This window comes from Cuculus canorus, chromosome 8 (genome assembly GCF_017976375.1).
Source record: "Cuculus canorus isolate bCucCan1 chromosome 8, bCucCan1.pri, whole genome shotgun sequence".
In the NCBI taxonomy this organism is placed as follows: Eukaryota; Metazoa; Chordata; class Aves; order Cuculiformes; family Cuculidae; genus Cuculus; species Cuculus canorus.
This window is the reverse complement of record NC_071408.1, coordinates 31,868,528-31,889,156: the sequence shown is the minus strand read 5'-3', so window position 1 is coordinate 31,889,156 and position 20,629 is coordinate 31,868,528. Positions and strand designations below refer to the sequence as shown.

The 20,629-nt window shown below is 45.4% G+C and overlaps 1 protein-coding gene across 1 annotated transcript in view; it reads left to right on the top strand.

The window, feature by feature from the left end:
• The first annotated feature begins 2,871 nt into the window (after positions 1-2,871).
• Positions 2,872-20,629, top strand: part of TTLL7 (tubulin tyrosine ligase like 7) — a 71,783-nt gene continuing 54,025 nt past the window's right edge. Inside the window, exon 1 of the mRNA XM_054072574.1 lies at positions 2,872-3,004. The gene's annotated coding sequence lies outside the window, so the exon portion shown is untranslated. The remainder of the gene's footprint in view (positions 3,005-20,629) is intronic.

Here is a 20,629-nt window from a genome sequence, read left to right as displayed (position 1 = left end):
ACGTAGCGAGTCCCATCTATGTTCAGAGCGATTCAAAATGCAGATCACATTAAAAAGAATAAATCTGATCTGCTTCTGGGAAACAACAACTAAAAGCACATTCTGGAAGAGATTAATGCCTCCTGCCTCCCAGGAAGGGAGATGAGAGCAAGCATTTGCGCTGTCAGGCTGGGTCATAGGTTGTGATTTCCCAGCGGAGTGTCTGTTTGTACCAGCCCTCCTGGAAAGGGGAAGAATTAGTAGCACCTTGGAAGCCAAAGCCTCCCAGGAGGAGGGCACAGTTGGATTCCCAAGCTCCAGGTTTGCCTGTGAAGTATAAAGCAACAGCTGGGTTCAGTCTCTTAGCATAATCTCTCATGTGTAATTTGCTGCTCTTCCCTCTATGTGACATAATTCCCTCTGCGGAGAGGTGCACCTCAGCCTTTGGGGTGTGGAGACCTGATTCAGGGCTTTGATCCAGAGATAACGTGCAACACATGTGACCCCTGGAAATGGTTTCATCTGCAGTCAGTGGCAGTGTTCCAAATGCCTAATGGAAAGAAAATCAAACCTTTCCCTACGAGCACCCTGTAAAGCGGCCTTCTCGCAGCTGTAAGAAAAATGAAGCAAACTGGGGGGGCAAACTGGGATCCCGTTATCTCTGCAACGGGATTTCTTTCATTAAAATTTAGATCTGTTGCTACAAACGCTCACCTACACAGACTATTTCCATGTTTGTGGGCAGAAATCATACCTCTACTGCTTTTTTTTTTGACAAGCCTAACACAGGTTTAAGTGGTAAATAAATGATAATTTCTGTGTCCCAGTAAAAACCACAGCTGTCATCAAAACCAATGAAAAATACCACGTCTGTAAAAGTAAGAAATTCTTCGACTTTGCAAGCTACAAATCCATACTACACATGAGAGAACAGTCTGATATCTTTCTAGGATTCCCTAAAGGATTTTTCATATGCCTTTCTGTCCTTAGCAATCATCCTACTATTTGCAAAAAGCCCACAATGTGTTCCTACGGAATAGCAGCTTACTTTGCAAGATGTTGAAGTAGAACAGAAAATGCCATGTTGATTAAGTTACAGTTAAATTCTCAACCAGCTTGCTTCACGTCGTTTAACATAGTCAGCTTTCATGGAATCATAGAATGGTTTGGGTCGGAAGGGACCTCAAAGCCCATCCAGTTCCACCCCCTGCCATGGGCAGGAACACCTCCCACTGGATCAGGGGCTCCAAGCCCCATCCAACCTGGCCTGGAACCCCTCCAGGGATGGGGCAGCCACCACTGTCTCTGTTCCAGTCCTTTCTGACCAGGAAAAAGAAAGCTTTACGCCTACTGAATATATCTATGTTAAACTACCTTAGAAAAGGAGCAGTTGAGGTTCTCATGGAAGGCCTTTTTTTTTTCAGCCAAGAGATCATGCAGGAAAGGTTAGAATGAAAAGATTTTAAAGGTATGAGAGTGAGAAACGTGCAGTGTAAGTACAAATAAAGTAAGGTAATTGATAAAAGAGAAGAAATCCCCGACGTCAGCAACCAGAATAAGTCAGTATTAAGATCATGCCTAGTTCCACAGCAAACATAAATCACCCTAAATCCAATGCCATGTGATTTCCGTTGCTTGTGAATCTGGCTCCTAACCTTAATAAACAAAGAGGATCCTGTGTAATCTATTGAGATAATAGATTACATTCCAGTTGGGCTTTTATTCATTCTCTTCAAAAAAGACTTTTTTTTTTTTCCTAGAAGTTTTTTATTCTTCTGAGAATGTTCTTTAAAACCTTTATTTGACAACTATTTCTCAGAGTTTGGTTTTTTTAAATACATTTATCTGATCATTTTATGTGCCCTGTGGATGCGAAGGATGCCAGGGAAGGACTGAAATGCCTTATGCTGGGATGTGAAGTATTCCAAGGAAAGGATGAAATGCCTTATGCTGGGATGTGAAGTATTCCAAGGAAAGGATGAACTACCCTATGCTGGGATGCAAAGGATGCCAGGGAAGGACTAGGATGCAAAGTATTCCAGGGATGTAAAATATTCCAGGGAAAGGATGAAATGCTTTGTGCTGGGTTGTGAAGGATGCCAAGGAAGGATGGAAATGCATTATGCTGCGATGCAAAGAACTCCAGGGAAGGACTGTGATGCCTTATGTTGGGATGTGAAGGATTCCAGGGAAGGACTGTGATGCCTTATGTTGGGATGTGAAGGATTCCAGGGAAGAACTGAAATGTCTTATGGTGGGATGCAAAGGATGCCAGGGAAGGACTGAGATGTAAAGTATTCCAGGGAAAGGGTGAAATGCCTCATGCTGGGATGAGAAGGATGCCAGGGGAGGACTGAAATGCCTTATAGTGGGATCCAAAGGATACCAGAAAAGGACTGAAATGCCTCTTTCACAGAGGGGAGCAGCAGGAGGACAACAACTGCTTCTAAATCCAAACGGGAAGAGGAAAAATACGGTTTGCAAAGGCGTATAAACCGCCTCAGCCTCCAGATTGCAGCAGGGGCCGCAGGGAGCGGTGTGTCCCCGCACGGACACGGGAAGGGGGGTGCTGTGGGAAGGGGATGCCCCGGGAAGGGGGGCCGCGGGGGGTGCTGTGGGAAGGGGATGCCCCGGGAAGGACAGCCGCGGAGCTGCCCCGGACGCTGCGGGCGCTGAGCCGTTGCCAGGTCCGAGGGCGGCCGCTCCCACTGCCAGCGGCGCGCGGGGGGGGGGCGACAACATGGGAGCGCCCGCTCTCCCCGCCGCGCTCCCCCGGCACCGGCGGCCTCTCCACAGAACCCCCCCTTCCCGCATAGCTGTGTGGGCGGGTCCGTCCCCGCCCGCCCCGCCTGGCGCGGCCTTAGGCCCCCCCCCCTCGTCCCGCCCCCCCCCCGGTCGGGGAATGGTTTCTCCCAGCCGTACCCTCCCGCTCCTCCTCCCGCGCGGCTCGGATGCTGCAGCGGGACCCGCTCCGCGCTCCGGCCGGGGGAACCGCCGCTGCCGGAGGCTCCCCCCGCGCCGACAGGTAATGGCGAAAGGGCCGCGGGGCCGCTCCCCGTCCCCGGTAGCGCTGGCGGGGGTTCAAGTGGCCGCGGAGAGGCGGCGAGGCGGCTGCCCGGCGTGATTCAGCATCGCCGAGGCGGCGGGGAAGGGCAGGGCAGGGCAGCCCGGGGGAGCGGGGCGAGCCGGGCCCGAGCGGGGCAGGCGCTGCGGGGTGTGCGGAGCTCGGCCCGGCCCCGCGGGCTGCGGAGAAGCGGTGTCCGCAGAGCTCAGCCCCGGGCCGCGGGGAATCGGTGCCTGCGGAGCTCAGCCCCCGTCCCGCAGCTGCGGGGAAGCGGTGTTGGTGGAGAAGCGGTGCCCGCAGAGCTCAGCCCTGAGGCTGCGGAGCAGAAGGGTGTCCACAAAGCTCAACCCCGGTCCCGCGGCTGCGGTGTCCGTAGAGCCCGTCCCGCTCCCCCGGGCCGCGGAGGATCCGCGGAGCTCATCGCTGGTCCCGCGGGGTGCGGAGGAGCAGCGTCTGCACATCCAGAGCCGGAGCTGCGCTGCTCGCAGGGCCAACCCCGCTCCTCTGCTCCCGCGGACAATCGGTGCCTGAGCAGCTCGGACCCGCGGCCGCGGTGTCCGTAGAGCCCGTCCCGCTCACCCGGGCCGCGGAGATCGGTGTCCGCGAAGCTCGGCCCCGCTCCCGCGGAGAAGCGGCGCTTGCAGCGGCAATCCTGGTCCCGCAGCTGCGGAGCATCGGTGTCCGCGGAGCTCAGCCCCCGTCCCGCGGGATGCGGAGAATAGGAGCCCGCGGGGCATCGGAGCCCACGGAGCTCATCCCCGGTCCTGCGGGATGCGGAGAACAGGAGCCTGCGGAGCATCGGAGCTCGCGGAGCTCAGCCCCAGTCCCGTGGGATGCGGAGAAGCGGTACCCTCGGAGCTCAGCCCCGGTCCCGCGGGTGCGGTGCCCTTAGAGCCAGTCCTGGGCTGCGGAGGAGCGGGGTCTGCAGATCCAGCCCCGGTCTCGCGGGTGCGGTGTTCTTAGAGCCACCCCCGCGCTGCCGGGCTGCGGAGAATCGGTGCACGCGGAGCTCAGCCCCGGTCCCGCGGCTGCGGAGAAGCGCGGTGCGTGGGGAAGCGGTACCCGCGGAGCTCCTCCTGGTCCCGCAGCTGCGGAGCGTCGTTGCCCGCGGAGCTCCTCGCGGTCCCGCGGGTGCGCAGCGGCCGCTCGCGGGGTCGGGTGTCTGCAGCGGGCAGCCGCTCGGAGGGGAGGGAGGACCACGGGCTGGGGGCCGAGCAGGGCCTCAAGTTGCGCCGGGAGAGGCTTAGACTGGATATTAGGGAATATTACATCACCTAAGGGGTTGTCCAGCCTTGGCACAGGTGGCCCCGGGGAAGCGGTGGAGTCGCCATCCCTGGAGATGCTCGGAGGATGTGGTGCTTTGGGACGTGGTTTGGCGCTGGACTTGGCAGCGTGGGGTTTACGGTTGGACTGGATGCTCTTAAAGGTCTTCTCCAACCTGAAGGATTCTGTGCCTGGCACAGTGTGAGAAATAAGGAATGAGGAGGCATCGCAGGATTAAATGTGTTGGTTTGCTTTCCCACCCCCAAGTTTGCATGTGAAGTCCATCATCAGCGCGAATCGCGTTGCAGTACGGTGTCGGTTGAGGTTAAAATGGGATTGTCTGGCAGTGGCGGTACCCGACAGAGGCTGAAATGTAGAGCAAGTTAAATCTCTGGAGATGTAAGTCAAATATCTTCCTGCGCTTAGTCAAAAGTCCGTAATCTGTGGGATCTTTTTGGATTTCTGCTATTGCAGCCACGCGTCATCGTAAGCAAAAGGAATGGATGCTGGAATTTGAACTTAATGCGAAACTCTTTGAAACTCTTTTAAGGCGTCAGCATCGATTGCTTCTGTGCCTTTCTTATGTATTTGCAGTTTGAGGACCAAAAGTAGATTTTATTCCTTCTCAAACCCCCCCCCCCTCCAAAACCAATCAAGCAAACCCCACCTGGTTCAGGTTTTCTACCTAAATGCTTCATTAATGTCACGTGCCAGGGTGTTATCTGAATAGTACCTGGAGAAACTCTGCTGGTTGCTTTCATGCTTGGAAAATTAGAAGCACTTTTTGGGGTGGGAGGTGGTTGTCCCCCAAATACTACAGAGTATCTCAAGATATACAGTGACTGGGCATCAGTAGAAACTTTTGCTCCTGCTCCAAGCAGTAGGATGCGTTTTTTAATAGAAATAGGATGCATGTCAATGCTACTTCAAATAAAAAATGACGGAAGCATTTATTGTGCCACGGGTTTTCCTACATGATGAGTAAATATAGAGTCTACACTGACGTACAGAAGCCTTATTTTTGAAGCTGGATTCTCTGAAGACAAATGTTACAGAAACTGAGCTATTTCATACAGAAGATGGAATTTCTTTTATACGGAAAGCATGTGGTTTTACGTGTAGGTATTGGCGATGTTATGCAAGAAAGTATGGAACAGTGGTTGTCAGTGACCCCTTTCTAAATTTCTGATGGTTTGGATACATTCCATGTACTTCCAAAGGGATCTACCCACCAATTTGGAACTGGTAGAAGAGGCTGGGAGATCAATCTTGCCGGCAGTTATTAGCTAATTATTCGGGTAACCCAGCAATCATTTAGTAACGAGGTTCAAGTTTGCAATCAGATAAAGTTTTTTTTCCCATGCTCATCCGAAGCTGGCGGCGTTAAATAGGCAGCGTAGGTTGAGTTGTGGACAAGTCTGGGAGATGAATTGGTCAACAAGCAGTTGGACACTAAACCACCTTGGAATCTTTTGTAATGTTAGGATTTCTAAGAGCATTACAATACTGGATGTTGATAATGAAAGCCATAAATGTGCTTTTGAATGTGAAATGTGGCAGACGAAGGCAGCCTGAATTGTCAGCAACAGGAAAGACTGAAATAGGATTTCTTGATTTGAATATCCATCTGTGGAAATTTATTATAAGTTCTAAAGATCTCTGTAGGGTACATATGGCAAATGAGTCATTTCTGGATCTTCCACATTTCCTAATGTTCTGGGTTTTTTTCTTTCTTCTTTATGTTTATGTAGTTTTTAGTTTAAGGCATACTTGCCGATGTCACGCATGAATGAGAACACATTATTAATTTAAGGATGGAAATCCTTAGAAAGTCGAGGAAACGGAAGTGACACCTTACCACCTGAAATAATAGAGAAATTGGTAACATATCTCAAGCTGCCTTGCATCTACTTTTTAAAGCTTCTGTCTGTCTTAAAAAATAAGCATGATGACATGCTGCAAGATAATTTTTTTGATATGATTCACTAAGTTTTTTGGTTTTATGCTATAATTTTATGAGCATAAAGACAGCTTATTTGAAACCATCAGTGCTTGTTTCTCACGTCTATAAGTTTCTGCAAACATTGAGAAAATGCAAGTGTTATTACTGCCTTGGAGCGTTGTCATTTTTGGGCCAATCCTAAATTGTAAGGACACTAAATTGTACTGATAGGCTTTGTATCAGTCCCTGAAGAAAAAGGTGAATGCTTGTCAGCCTTGATGGGTTATCTCCATCATCCGGAGTTGACACAGTGACTCTGTAATGATATGAAGGGGGAGGGAATAGTCGTATTCTCCTTTGAAAGTTTAAGGCGGCAATGGGAGCTTTTCCAGCAATGCTGAATCAGACTTTCACTGTTAGTCTTTCAAAACGTGTGCATAATTTCTTTTGGATGAAGCTTTTATAACTTGGTATCATGTACCAGGCCATTTTGTTATCACAGTGTTGACGAGAAACAGAGAGAGAGAGATGAAGGAGGCCACAAAGATGATCCGAGGGCTGAAGAACCTCCTGTACGAGGAAAGGCTGAGGGAGTTGGGGTTGTTCAGCCTGGAGAAGAGAAGGCTCCAGGGAGACCTTAGAGAAGATTCCAGGACTGAGAGGGGCTCCAGGAAAGCTGGGGAGGGGCTCTGGATCAGGGAGTGCAGGGAGAGGATTAGGGGAATGGTTTTCAGCTGAAAGAGGGGAGATTGACATGAGATCTTGGGCAGAAATATTTTGCTGTGAGGGTGGGGAGGCCCTGGCCCAGGGTGCCCAGAGCAGTGGTGGCTGCCCCATCCCTGGAGGGGTTCCAGGCCAGGTTGGATGGGGCTTGGAGCCCCTCAGCCAGTGGGAGGTGTCCCTGCCCGTGGCAGGGGGGCTTTAAGAAGGACTCTTCCAACTCAAATCATTCTATGACTCAAGAGTCTGTATGAAGAGAATGCGAATTCATTGCAAGTACCACAACAGAGGTATTGGAGGATATCGGCTGCATTTTGGTTTTCCCTTGTGAACTTTAGCCACGCATTGACTTTTCTTTTCTTTCTACTGAGCGCGTTAATTGGGGCCATTTGACTTCCAGCAGTAGGATTCAGCTGGCCCTTGTCAAGCGCTAGAGCTCCATCAGTGCTTCCTTAAAACCCTGCCAGAATGGTACTTTGCAGCTACTCCTTTTGCAGACAAGCAAAGGGAGTACAAGCTTCCTCTAAAGTTTACTGGAACCAATCAGCCTTTTTAACATTAATATTTAAAATCCTAATGCGTTTGAAATGTAGAATGGAATTTGTTGGTGTATCCTATGCTGATGGGTAAGAGAATCATCTAAGAGAATGGACACTAGAGAAAATTGTTGTGAGGTACTGAAGCAGTCAGCCTTTGAATCTGCTGGGTGTTAGAGCAAATCCTGTTCCACAGCAGCACCCTCTTGGAGCCAGAACCTTTTCCAGACCAGGAGGTTCCATAGTGCTTTGGTCTACTGCTCTTCTTTGTGGTGGTGGATGCAGGAACTTAACGGCTTCTGTAGGGGTTAAAGTCTTAGCTTTTTGCTTGTTCCCAATGTTCTTCTTTCCCTTCTCTCTTAAATGTTCATATAGCTGTACAAAATAGTTTTTAAATACTACCACATTAATTTATACTCATTTATCGACATTTTTGCTTTTGTCTTGAATTCCCCACACCAGAAAACAGGCTCTGACATAGTAGAACGAATTTCTGGGTTTGTGTTTTAAAGGACTAAATAAAGCAGTGTTAATCCCAATACAGATCTCCAAAATGAAGACCAATATATATAGGTATAATATTCTTTTCCTAATGTCAAAAATATAAGTTCAGATAGCTCAGAATGTTAAAAATATAGTTGTTCACTTAAAAAAACCCCTTTGCTTCAAAGGCGATATTTAAGAATATAATCACATGTTTTTTTGAAGAGTGTTCATCTCCAGGAGCAGAAACAGTACTGCTTTATGGAGAGCCCAAAATAACACCAGTGATGAAAGAAATACAAAAGAAAACAACGTTCTGATTCACAACTCGCTTTTCACTTTCTTTTCTCTGGACTCAGTGGTACGTCAGTTCCCACTTACACTTGTATTTGGTTTTGGAAGGATTCCAGGTTGAAGTCTAATATGCACCACTGCTCGGATGCACCTTAGATGGGTGCATTACTGTTAATTGTTAGAAACAAGGCTGCCTAAAAGGAAGGAAGTGCTTTCACTGTGGTTCATATGGCCCTTCTGGTCAGCAGCAATAACAGAGTACCAACAGTCACTCTGAAGAAGAAAGAGAGACTAAATCCACTTTTCGTATATAACAAATGCTGCAGAAAGAATTGAGCGGAGCGTGGGCTTCACAGTTAGACACAGAGATGTGTTGACAAGTTTATTTTCATCCTTGCTTAGTAGCAAAATGCTAAATATATTCTTCTTTGGTTACATTAAAGTATGTTTCCTTCCAACTTTGTCCTTGAGTTGACATGTGTTTGTTTTATTTTTAGCGCTTGAAAACCAGTGCAGTAATATCCCTACAGGGTGCAGTGGAAGCACTGGAGAATGAGAAAATGAAATCAAGATTGCCTCTTCTCCTGCATTAATTTGGTATTAAGCAAAGATCTTCTGTTTGTGAACACTCACAAAAAAAGAATGGTCTGATAGCGCAGAAGGTTGTGAGATTTGGTGGGTGAATTGCTCTTATTTGCTTGCTCAGAATGGTCTTTGCTTGAAAAATATAGAATAGAGCTTGATGGAATCTGCATTTTCTTTGCTTTTGTGGGTGGTTGTCGTGTGTTTAGTGGTCACTGAAAGTGAAATTCCTTTAAATTTGTTATGTTCTTTCATGCTTCCAAGCTTACCTTGGTGGAGTAGGGGGTGGGAGAAATGTGCTTAAACACTTCATATGAATTATTGATGGAAGAGATCTGGAAGATATGCAATTTATTCACCCAGGAATACCCACTCTATTTTATTACCTTTTATTTCATGTGGCATTTTAGAGCTATCCTAAATTTTTGTCTTTATGTCAAACTGAAGTCTTTGAAAGACAGTGAATTACTAGAGAGCTTTAACTATTAGGCATTAATTTGAATAAAAGATTCTTTGCTTAAAAATGAACAAGAGTGATGTGAGAACATGGCTTTGGTACATTTTGTACCATTTTAAAAATGGAAGCGTTTGCTGAAAAGAATGTTTTTGAGGATAGAGAGGATATATTCAGTAAGTAAAATAAAGCGTGACAAGATGGGAATCAGTGCTGTTTTGGACTGTTAGGTCTTCAGTAGAGTTGGGAATCTTGTAGGATATTGACCCAGAGTAGCATCCTCATGTGAAGAAATTGAAGAGAAGAAAGGCAACAACACAGAGTTAGATTGGAAATTCTGGAGACCGCTTGAGAAATGGTGAGTTAATGACCCCAAGAAGGTGCTTAAAAAAGCCGGTGTATTACTTTCCCCAGGTGCCTCTAGGTAGGAAGGGAAAATTAAAGGACATTGTGGCCTTTTTGCCAAAAGCAACACTCAGGAATACAAACAGATATCAGAAGCAAGCCCTTGATATTTTTGGAGAAAATGAAATAAAACTCATGAGAAATGAAAATAAAAAAAGATGGGTTCTTGTGAGTAGGTGTTTGGGAATTTCTGGTGGAGGCAGTCAGCACACCGTTGAGTTTCATTGCTAAAGAAGTGCCTCTTAGTCAGTCATGGGCCACGCGTGGATGGTTCTGTTCCAGCCGTTTGAGGATGGTAGATTAACGGTCCAGTCGAGACCAACTCTCTGCAACAACTGGATGTAAGAAAATTGGAACCAAGACAGTATGAGGAGCCATGGAGAAAAGTCATCTGTGGGAAGAGGCTTCCGGAACAACGTCTGGATTTCAGTGCCAGTTCTGTGCTTCCACAGGAAATTGTGTCTCAGCTGGGTACACCGAGTTTCCTCTTCTCATTTCCTAGTGTTTCAAAGTCCTTGAATTAATCTCTTCTTCAGTTTTGGAACATGTACTTGTCCAACCAAGTAGAGGCCTTAATCGTTGGTGGGTCGGTTTCTTGTTTGTTTGTTTGGTCATTTTTTGTTTTGAATTTTCGAGCTGATCAACTTGGATGGGGTTCGTCTCACCAATGTTGATACATCTACACTCCAGATACCTGCAGCTGCCTACGCTGACCGTATGTAGGCTGGCTGGGGAAAGGCAGTCTGGAGAAAGCAGCTCAAAATCTACGTTGTAGGGATCTGCATTTATACAGATTAATCCATCCTTGTGTCTCAATATATTAGGAATAAACATGATTGCAGTGTCATGTGTGGGATTTCTTTGTAGTGCTTTTCCCTACTGGCTTGTATGGAAGGGAGAACCCTATTTGTCATAAACTGGGGAAACTGGCAACGAACTGGTAGAGCAATGGAATTTTCAGAGCCTTTTTTCTCTGTAATTGCAGTACAAATACGCACACTTGTTTGATTTTCTACTACACTTGAACAGGCGAGCAAGAGAGATGTTCTCTGTGGTTCAGGGAGAACATCTGCTCCTACAATTCCTAAACTAAGAGGGGAGGAAGTAAGAGGATATGTCTTTTACGTATGTTGTAGCCGTTGCGTGTTTGACTCCCAGCTTCATTCTACCCATCTGTGATTACAGAAGGATGGCACTACAGTCAGTAGAAATTCAACCACTTTATGTGAATATGCCCTTCTCCATCTCACTAACATCTGGCTCTCCACAGCGCTTAGTGTGAAGTGCGGTCGGTCTTGCCTGGTTGCCGTAAAATGGATGAAAAGGAACAAAGTGTAGGCTGAGGGAGTTGAGGACGTTCAGCCTGGAGAAGAGAAGGCTCCAGGGAGACCTTCGAGCAGCTTTTAGTACGGAAAGGGGCTCCGGGAAAGCTGGGGAGGGGTTCATGAGCAGGGAGTGCAGGGATAGGATGAGGGAGAATGGTTTTAAGCTGGAAGAAGGGAGACTGAAATGAGATTTTTAGGAAGAAATGTTTTGCTGTGAGGGTGGGGAGGCCCTGGCCCAGGTTGCCCAGAGAAGTATTGGCTGTCCCATCCCTGGAGGGATTCCAGGCCAGGTTGGATGGGGCTTGGAGCCCCTGAGCCAGTGGGAGGTGTCCCTGCTCATGGCAGGGGGTGGAACTGGATGGGCTTTAAGATCCCTACTTTAAGGACCCAAACCATTCGGTGGTTTTATGATTTCTCCAGCGTTTTCTTCTTTTTTTTTTTTGATGAGGAGAAATAACCCACTTGAACAAAAGAGTTTTCCAAACCTTTTATTGCCAGATGGCCGCTGTGGTCAAGTCGACCCCTGTTAAAATGTACTGATCTGTCAGATCAGACCAGGCTTTTCGTAATGAAAATAATATGACAAAGAAAAGGCATTTTGTGAAATGTCAGAAAACAATTTCTCATTAATATAAATGGACTTTGTTTAAACTTGGTTGTTTTCTTTTACAATGTGAATCATTTCAGAATAGCACAGAAGGAGTTATCTGAGGAAAGGAAGTAACATTTTTCTTTCCATCACTTCACTTATGATTTCATTTGGTTTAAAAATTGCTGTATAAAATTGTAATCCTGGCCTTGGTGAAACCGATTAGGTTTGATTTCAAAACCCAAATCTCATTGGTCTAAGGCTGGAAGAGAATCATAACCATTTTTCTTATACCAATTCATGAACTGTTCATCTTCTTTAGCTTACCTCTCCGCTGCTATTTTATCTTATTGTGGTCTTGACCTCTTAATTCTACATTTGGAGACATCATTGTTCTGGTTACAGCACATCCTCTCTCTGGTGTAACTGTTTCCCAGGCACTGAGTCATTTTCTGTTTTTAGATTTTTCTTCTCTTTACCTTATTGTTATGACTAAATCCTACTGCTTTTCTTCCCACGGCTCTCGCCACACTCTAAAGTGGGAAATAACACTTTCTTTTCTTGTAACATGCCTTATGCCTTTTACTTTTCACCCCAAATATATGGAGAAAATACCTAGAAAGGGTTAAAAAAGAGCGAGCTCTAAACAGTGCTAGGGATAGGCTGTATGGGAAGGAGCTGCTGCTGCAGCATCTTTCCCTGGTGTACCAGCCTGCCTGAAACTGTATCAGCTGTCAATTATTGATGGAAAAATCTGTTTGCAGAGGGCTGACTCTTCAGAGAGTTTCAGCAATGCAACACTGACGGTAAGTGAGTTTGTTTCCCTGCTGCAGAATTATTTTAAATCTCTTTCCATAACAGTGGGAGGTCCTGGTGAGACTGTTTATTCTGCGGTATGTAATCTTGTCAGTTAAACCCATGATAAATAGGCTTTTTGCACTCTTGTCAGTAATTTGTGTGCAGAAGAATTCAGTATATCATCCCGCCACATGCTGCGGGATACACATAAGTTGTTTTTACTTCTTTTCTCACAATTGCTCTCCATTGCAGATTATGCTAATTGAAATGCATTACCTTCAGTTTGAATGCTTATGCGTTCTGTCCATCACTCATATTTTGGAATGAGTTATTTTTCCAGGATTCTTGTGCCTTATCTCCTTTTTAATGCTCTTTCTCATCCGTCTTTGAACTCACAGTTGATCGTTCTTTATAATAGAGAACAAGATCCAGGAGCATCTTCTGAATGGGGTAAATCTTGATCCATTAGTGAGACAAAATGTGCTTCTGCAGAAGAACACAAAGCTTTTTTTTTTGGCAATATAGTTACATATCACCTGCGTGGTTATCCCTGTTCCTGAATCTGTGAATTCCCCGTGAGCTGTGAAATATGAAGCACTGCCTCTGGACAGCCAAGCAGTTTCGAAAGTGATCCTTCAGGCTTGAGGTCTTTGTCAAAAAAAAAAAAAGAGAGAAATTCAGAGGCGACTCACTTATTTTTAGCTGTAATTTTTACTGTGAGGAAGGTTTGATTTAAAAGGATTGTAGCTCAGACCTGCATGAGACATGGGTTGGTCTTGTTATCAAACGGATCTCTCTCTTAATTATATTCCTGAGTTGTGCTACCAGCAGGGCTGTTCTGGAACTGAAACACCATGAGATGAAGTCCACACAAGGCAGTAGAAATGTCTATATTTACTTCACTGGGCTACAGAGAAGATCCTGCGTTCTGCGGCTTGATCTCATTTACGATATCAGCTTGAGGCAAATTTTGTAGTCTGGGTATATTTCTTCCAAATGATGGAACTGGGAAGTTCCCTGGAGAAAAGCTCTTTCTTCCTTTCAGCAACCAAAAATTTGGAAGAAGTTTCATATTTATGAAATATTTGGAAGGCTCGGTCAATAACCGACTCTGAATCCCAGTTTACTCTCCATTGCTTTCTGTTTGCGTTATCAGTGGTCGTCTTCATTCTCATTTACTGAAACTTCGCTTTAAACATCTACTGAAAGATTTATTCTTCTGCTTCATAGGTCTGTTGTAACTTTTCTATACCTTTGTATTTATAAATGCATTTGTCTTTTGGATTCTATGATTCTCTGATTGGCTTTTGGTTCTTTTTTTGGTGCATTTCTTTTTTCTCTCTGTGTGGTTATTGGGTAAATACAATACCTCCCCAGCTACAAAACATCCTTCTGCAGTTTGAAGGGTGTGCTAAGTCTGAGAGAATCAGAGGCACAAAACAACAAACATCAGAATTTTCAGCCTAATATGATATGATAGAAAAAGTCTGTGAATTTGTTCTCAATAGTGTTTTGGTTTGGTTGGTGGTATGTGTTGCTATAACGTGATAAGAAATTAATGTATTTTTTCCTTTTCAATATTGGGAAGCCAGTTCGCTTTGCAGTCAGCGTGTATGCAACTGTGTAAGTTTATGCCTTTCTGCTTCATTAAGAATACACCTTTAAAAATAAGATTAAAGCAATGAAAAATCCAATGGAGCCCTACAAAAAGAATATCCTGCTGCTATAGCCTCTGCCTATGGACTTCTTTTTCAGTGCATTTCTCTAGCGTAGCTCCTAACCAGCACACAATGACTTTATATTCTTAAAGAAAAGCAAATACGCACCCCAGAGCCAATTGCTTTGAAGTGTTGCTTTTTGGGAGTTGCCTGAGATGGATGAGGGGAGGACTGACTGTGATATTGTTCCAAACTTGGCACTGTGCTGCTGCTGTGATTAAAGTCGTGGAGGCGAATAGGCATGCTTAGGGCAGTTATCTCCTTGGGTCTGGGAGTTAGCTTTTAATGCAGTTTAAACTACGATGCCATTGTCACGATGGTCTCTGTGCCTCAGAGGTAATGTACGATTACTCAATAAATAAACTTCTCAATATTTCAGGGTTGTATCGCTAATCCTGTAGTTATCATGTATGTTATTCTGATCCTATGAGTTGAAGTATATCCCAGAAAATTACTTTTGGGTAAGCTATTCTTATGCTTGGTTCTTTTAAGCAAAAATTAAAGCTGATGTGTATGAAGTCTGATGCCCTTTATTTTTCTTTCATGTTTTGGATGTTCAAAGTATTCAGTTCCAGGTTGATATTTAAGGCATGTTATCTTTCTTGGCTTTCTGACTGCGTGCTGTATTTCTCTAAGAGTGAGCAGCCTATACACAAACTATTCGTCTAGCAGGATGCTGGAGTCCTCTCACTACTGACGAGGATAGTGACTCTATTTAGATCCCCTATAAAGGATAAAAATAGCGTGACACAGGGTTTGGAGCCAATCCAGCCTTTGAAAGGCATTTTTATAAATCGGGTCAATTCCAGTTAGAAAAGCTCCCAAGGCCTGTCATCCTTTGGAAACTGCTGTTTGTCTCTTGTTTTCATTTGGAAAACTCTTTTTCAGATGGGTGGTACCCCATCGAGCCCCCAGTGCTAAGCTGTGCGGAGGAAAGCATGGTTCTGCTGAAATATTTTGTAGCTGCTGGAGTTTCTGTCTGACTTGATCAGCTCTTTGTAAAATATTACTAGTACCGAGTCTTGGTTGACTCAGCCTTAGTGATACTGTAGGTCAGCTGTGAATATTTCTGACTGTCATTTCTTCTATACAGAGTAAAAGTATGTGGCGCAGTCGTTAACATACTGGAGGTCTACCAACCCTCATACAAGCAGGACAAGAGGGAATGGCCTGAAGCTCCGTCAGGGGAGGTTCAGGTTGGATATCAGAAAAAAATTCTTCACAGTAAGAGTCATCGGGTACTGGAACAGCTGCCCAGGGAGGGGGTCGAGTCGCCTTCCCTGGAGGTGTTAATGAACGGGTGGATGAAGTGCTGAGGGACATGGTCTAGGGAGTGTTAGGAATGGTTGGACTTGATGATCCAATGGGTCCTTTCTAACCTTGTGATTCTGTGAGTATTCCCAGTGGAGCTGAGCGAATTGATCTGTGGTTGGAAGTGTCAGTATGATGTGATAAACCAATGGGTGATCATGAAAGAGCACCTTTCGTAGGATCATAGAAAAAGAATGGTTTGGGTTGGAAGGGACCTTAAAGCCCATTCAGTCCCACACCCTGCCATGGGCAGGGACACCTCCCACTGGATCAGGGGCTCCAAGCCCCATCCAACCTGGCCTGGAACCCCTCCAGGATGGGGCAGCCACCGCTGCTCTGGGCAACCTGGGCCAGGGCCTCCCCACCCTCACAGCAGAACATTTCTCCCTACAATCTCATCTCAATCTCCCGTCTTTCTTGTACTTTTTTGGTCAAGAAGACTTTGAAGAGATGTTTCTTGTGAGTGCACTTGGTAGCATTCCCCTCACTGCAAGAAGGACATTGAGGTCCTGGAGCTTGCCCAGAGAAGGGCAATGAAGCTCGTGAAGGGACTGAAGAACAAGCCTTAGGAGAGGCGGCTGAGGGAACCAGGATTGTTTAATCTGGAGAAAAGGAGGGAGACCTTATCACTGTCTACCAGAAAGGAGAATGTAGCAAGCTGGGTGCTGGCCTTTTCTCCCAAGTGGTAGGTGATAGGACAAGAGAGAATGGCCTCAAGTTGTGCCAGGGCAGGTTCAGATTAGACGCTGGGAAAAATTTCTTCACTGGAAGGGTTATTGATCACTGGAATGGCTGTCCGAGGAGGTGATGGAGTACTCATCGCTGGAAGGGTTTAGAAGGTGGGTAGATGAAGTGCTTAGGGATCTGGTTTAGAAGTGGACAGGTATAGTTGGAATCAATCTCAAAGGCCTTTTCCAACCAAGCGATTCTATGATTCTTATTCAAGGCCTGATTTTTATTTAACATTTATATGTTGGGTGTTGAAGCCGCAGGCTAATGTCTGCCTGTTTATATTTTAGACTGTTGGGGGAGTGTCGTTGTTGCTAAACTAGGGAACATTGTTATGTGGCAGCACATGGACCAGGATGGTTTATTCCTCAGCGGGAGTCGTCGTGGGCCATGTGTGATGGCTGCAGCCCCCGTCGAGAGATGCTGAAATAGATCTGTGAGTCGCACGGCTGTAAAATAGGAGATGAGACGGGGCAGAGTACACGTGGGGCTGAGATGGAACTCCTGCAACACACAGAGGCCTGAAGAAATGATTTTAATCATATTGGTTTTCTTGTGTTGCTGAACATGGGGCTATTTTCACACTAAGCCAATGTCACGAACTTGGAGCACGGGAGAGAGAATTTCTCGTGTGAGGCGGAGCCTTCTAAAGATATTCTTTTTTTTTTTTTCTTTCCCCTTCTCCAAGATCCTTAATAAATCTCCCCCTAAGGGCTATTTATGATACAATGAATCATGGCAAGTAGATCAGCTTCATTAAAGGGTTAGTGTTGTTTCTGTTACACTAAGATAACTGCTGATAGATGTAAAATGGTAACTTATCTGATCTCGTAGATCCTCAAGATCTGCAGCATTTGCAAGAGAAATATATCTTTTGAGAAGTGAATGATAAGAAAAGAAAGGACTAGTTTAATTCCAGCAATGAAGAGCGTGGGGAGCACGCAGATCAAAGCACCGTGCGATACATGTTGGTGTGCGTTGCCGTGCTGTAATGAAGAGTATGGATGGGGAACTGCAAAGCCAAAAGCAAGCAGAGATGTTTCCACCAGTGTCACAGCTCAATTAATCTCCTATCTCTCTCTTGTTTATGTTTTCCTTTACCCAAACCACGCTGTTAGTGTCAGACTTCGATATTACTGTTACACATAGTCAGTATTGCCCATGATCGGATTCTTTCCTTAGCGGCTGTGGCTGTTTCACCACGAAGAGCGCTGGCCCTCAGTGTGCGGCAGTCTGGCAGTCAGCACGGCATCCTGCACTCGTAGTCCCCAAGACAAATCAAACAAGGGTCCTTCAGCTGTTTATTTAAAGGGAATTGTTCATTTGAGGTGAGAGGGCTCCAGCCCTCCTGTGGACAGTGGGTATCGTGCCGCTTGGCTGTCGCTGGCAGAGCTGTTGTGATCAAAGCATTCTAACACAGCATATGTTTCTAGGCTGGAAATGCCTACATCACTCCAAGGCCATTTTAAATGAAATTAGAATGATTGTTGGTGTTGCTGAGGTAGGTGGTTAAAATACATAGAGATAGAATAGAATGATAGAAACAGAATGGTTTGGGTTGGAAGAGACCTTAAAGCCCATTCAGTTCCAATCCCGTGCTGTGGGCAGGGACACCTCCCACTGGATCAGGGGCTCCAAGCCCCATCCAACCTGGCCTTGAACCCCTCCAGGGATGGGGCAGCCACCACTGCTCTGGGCAGCCTGGGCCAGGGCCTCCCCACCATGGTTTTCCATGTTTTTCCACTCAACACCGTTCAGTGGAACTTATTGTGATTGAGGCTAGGAAGACTTCCTGTTCTAGAGTTCATGAAATGCTTGTCTGCGTGACAGATTCATGGTGTTATCAACACTCACTGATGTGGTGAACAGTAGTACAGAAGCTATGCATTGTCTCTGTGTTTTGCTGACAGATTGAAGAACATCAAAGTTGATTTTATTTTTAACAGCAAGTGATGCAGGTGTATGTTTTCTGAAGTTAAGCTTTTTACTGCATGAAAAAATAGTTACACTTCGGGTTATTGGGGCTGGTTTTGTCGATATTTTTCTTGCCATTATGAGTGCAAATGATGTTTATTAAAAGTTCAGTGCATTTTATTAATGAAGTATTGATTTGTACATCATGCAGGTTCTTTTACTTGTGAATTAATGTATTTCCTGTGTTTTGCTGAAAAGGTTCAGGCATTGTCCTTTTTATTGTGATCTTCTAATTCTGACTTCGTTACTTTGGTGACTGTGTAGTTGAATATTAAGAACATAACTATGAAATGCTATAGTTCTTAATTTGCTAACAGGCTGAAATGTGTTGTCACATTAGAAAGGGCTTTTGAAGGGTGAGAATGAGCCAACAGATAGTCACATTGTTTGCTCTGCTATGAAAGACACTTTAGAGGTCATTTATAAAAGAGAAAATCAATCTTCAGCTTTGAAAGCTTTGACATCGATTTAAATTTGGCCAAGGGTTTGAAGTTTTCTTTTGGAAAATGGATGAATTGAAAAAGAAGCAGTATTGCTTCAAGACAACACTGAAAAGAAAAAAAATTGTTTCTGTGCCTAATTCTGATCTCTGTGAGTAGGAAATGATTAATTCCTGCTAATTTCTTATGTTGTGACACTTCCATCATGTTAACGGCTCCTAATACGTCTCTGGTTTTCTGAATTAGGGATGTATACGTATAATTTCATAGACATTTTGTGATAATAAACAATGAAAAAACGCAGCCCAAAGCTGTGGAGTGCAAAGTCAGGAAAGACCAAAAGAAAATGTCCTGTGAACTGAGACTGCAAAGCTCCCGAGATTTTGCCAACGTGCGTGGCTGAGCCTCAGAGCTGGCACTGAAGGGTCATCTTCTGACCAGGCTCCAACCATATAAGATAACATATCTTTTATGTTCTCTGGCAAGATAGACAGGTTCCCAACTGTGGCACGGACTCAGTTTTGCATTGTTTTGAAACTGGAAGGGTCAGGGTGGTTTATGCTTTCAGTTTTACTAAATAGACATCATAAAAGTCTGTTAATTACATAAGCTGTGTTGCAGAGTCATGGAATGGTTTGAGTTGGAAGGGACCACCCATCCAACCTGGCCTGGAACCCCTCCAGGGATGGGGCACCACCACTGCTCTGGGCACCCTGGGCCAGGGCCTCCCCACCCTTACAGGAAAACATTTCTTTCTGAGATCTCATCTCAATCTCCCCTCTTTTATATTAAAACCATTCCCCCTCATCCTCTCCCTGCACTCCCTGATCCAGAACCCCTCTCCAGCTTTTCTGGACCCCTTTCATTACTGGAAGCTGCTCTAAGGTCTCCCAGAGCCTTCTCTTCTCCAGGCTGAACAACCCCAACTCTCTCAGCCTGTCCTTGTACAGGCGGTGCTCCAGCCCTTGGATCATCTTTGTGGCCTCCTCTGGACTCGCTCTAACCGATCCATGTCCTTCATGTGCAGAGGACTCCAGAACTGAATGCAGGACTGTGTGTGGGGTCACAATTCTTTGGATGCAGCCTTGGACATGGTTGGTTTCTGGGCTGCCAGAGCCCGTTGCTGGCTCGTGTTGAGCTTCTCATCCACCAGCATCCCAAGCCCTTCTCCTTGGGGCTGCTCCCAACCCATTCTCCACCCAGCCTGTGTTTGTGCTTGGCATTGCCCCAACCCCAGTGCAGGACCTTGCATTTGGCCTTGTCGAACTTGGTGAAGTTTGCATATGTCCACCTCTCCAGGTCCCTCTAGACGGCATCCCTTCCCTCCAGCATGTCGACCGTGCCACGCGGAAGACCGAGACTTGACTCCAGGGTCTTTACTGATTGGGATTTTGAATGGCAGTTGTAGGGTTAAACTCGCACTAAAGTAACAGTAACTTATGAATTCAGTGCAGAATGCTGTTACCATAGCTTAGTTTGGTCATTTTGGAGCTTGTGTGGTAGCTCAGAGTAATTTTTGGAAGTTTTAGAGTCTCTGGACATTTGGATAAACTGCTTAAGAGGATTGGTTTACAAAACTACGCAATTCAAAAAGGCTTTATGATGTGGAAATCATGCTGTTCGTATTCTGGTTTAGCAACTCCTGAGAACTCTGTCCATTCACTTTATCTGGATGAGTTGCTGAATAAACATCTCGTCTCATTTGATGGTGAGAGCGAAGGGTTGAAATTAATAGATTTCATTTTACTTGAGGACATTTTGAACCGAACCCTAACGTGTATGCATTTTTAAGCCAGCTGAAAGATAGCCTTTTAAAAACAAGCTTATCACTTTGACACATTGAGACTCAAAATGAGCGTTGCTTTTTGCATTTAGAATTTCTCTGTCGGAGTCAGAACTTGCCACCAAATTGTTCTTTTAGCGTGTTACAAGGAAAACTGCTTGGCTATGCTTACAGGAACACTTCAACATACATTTTGTTAAGACACATTAAAAAACATTGTGAAAAGATATGAGGCTCTTA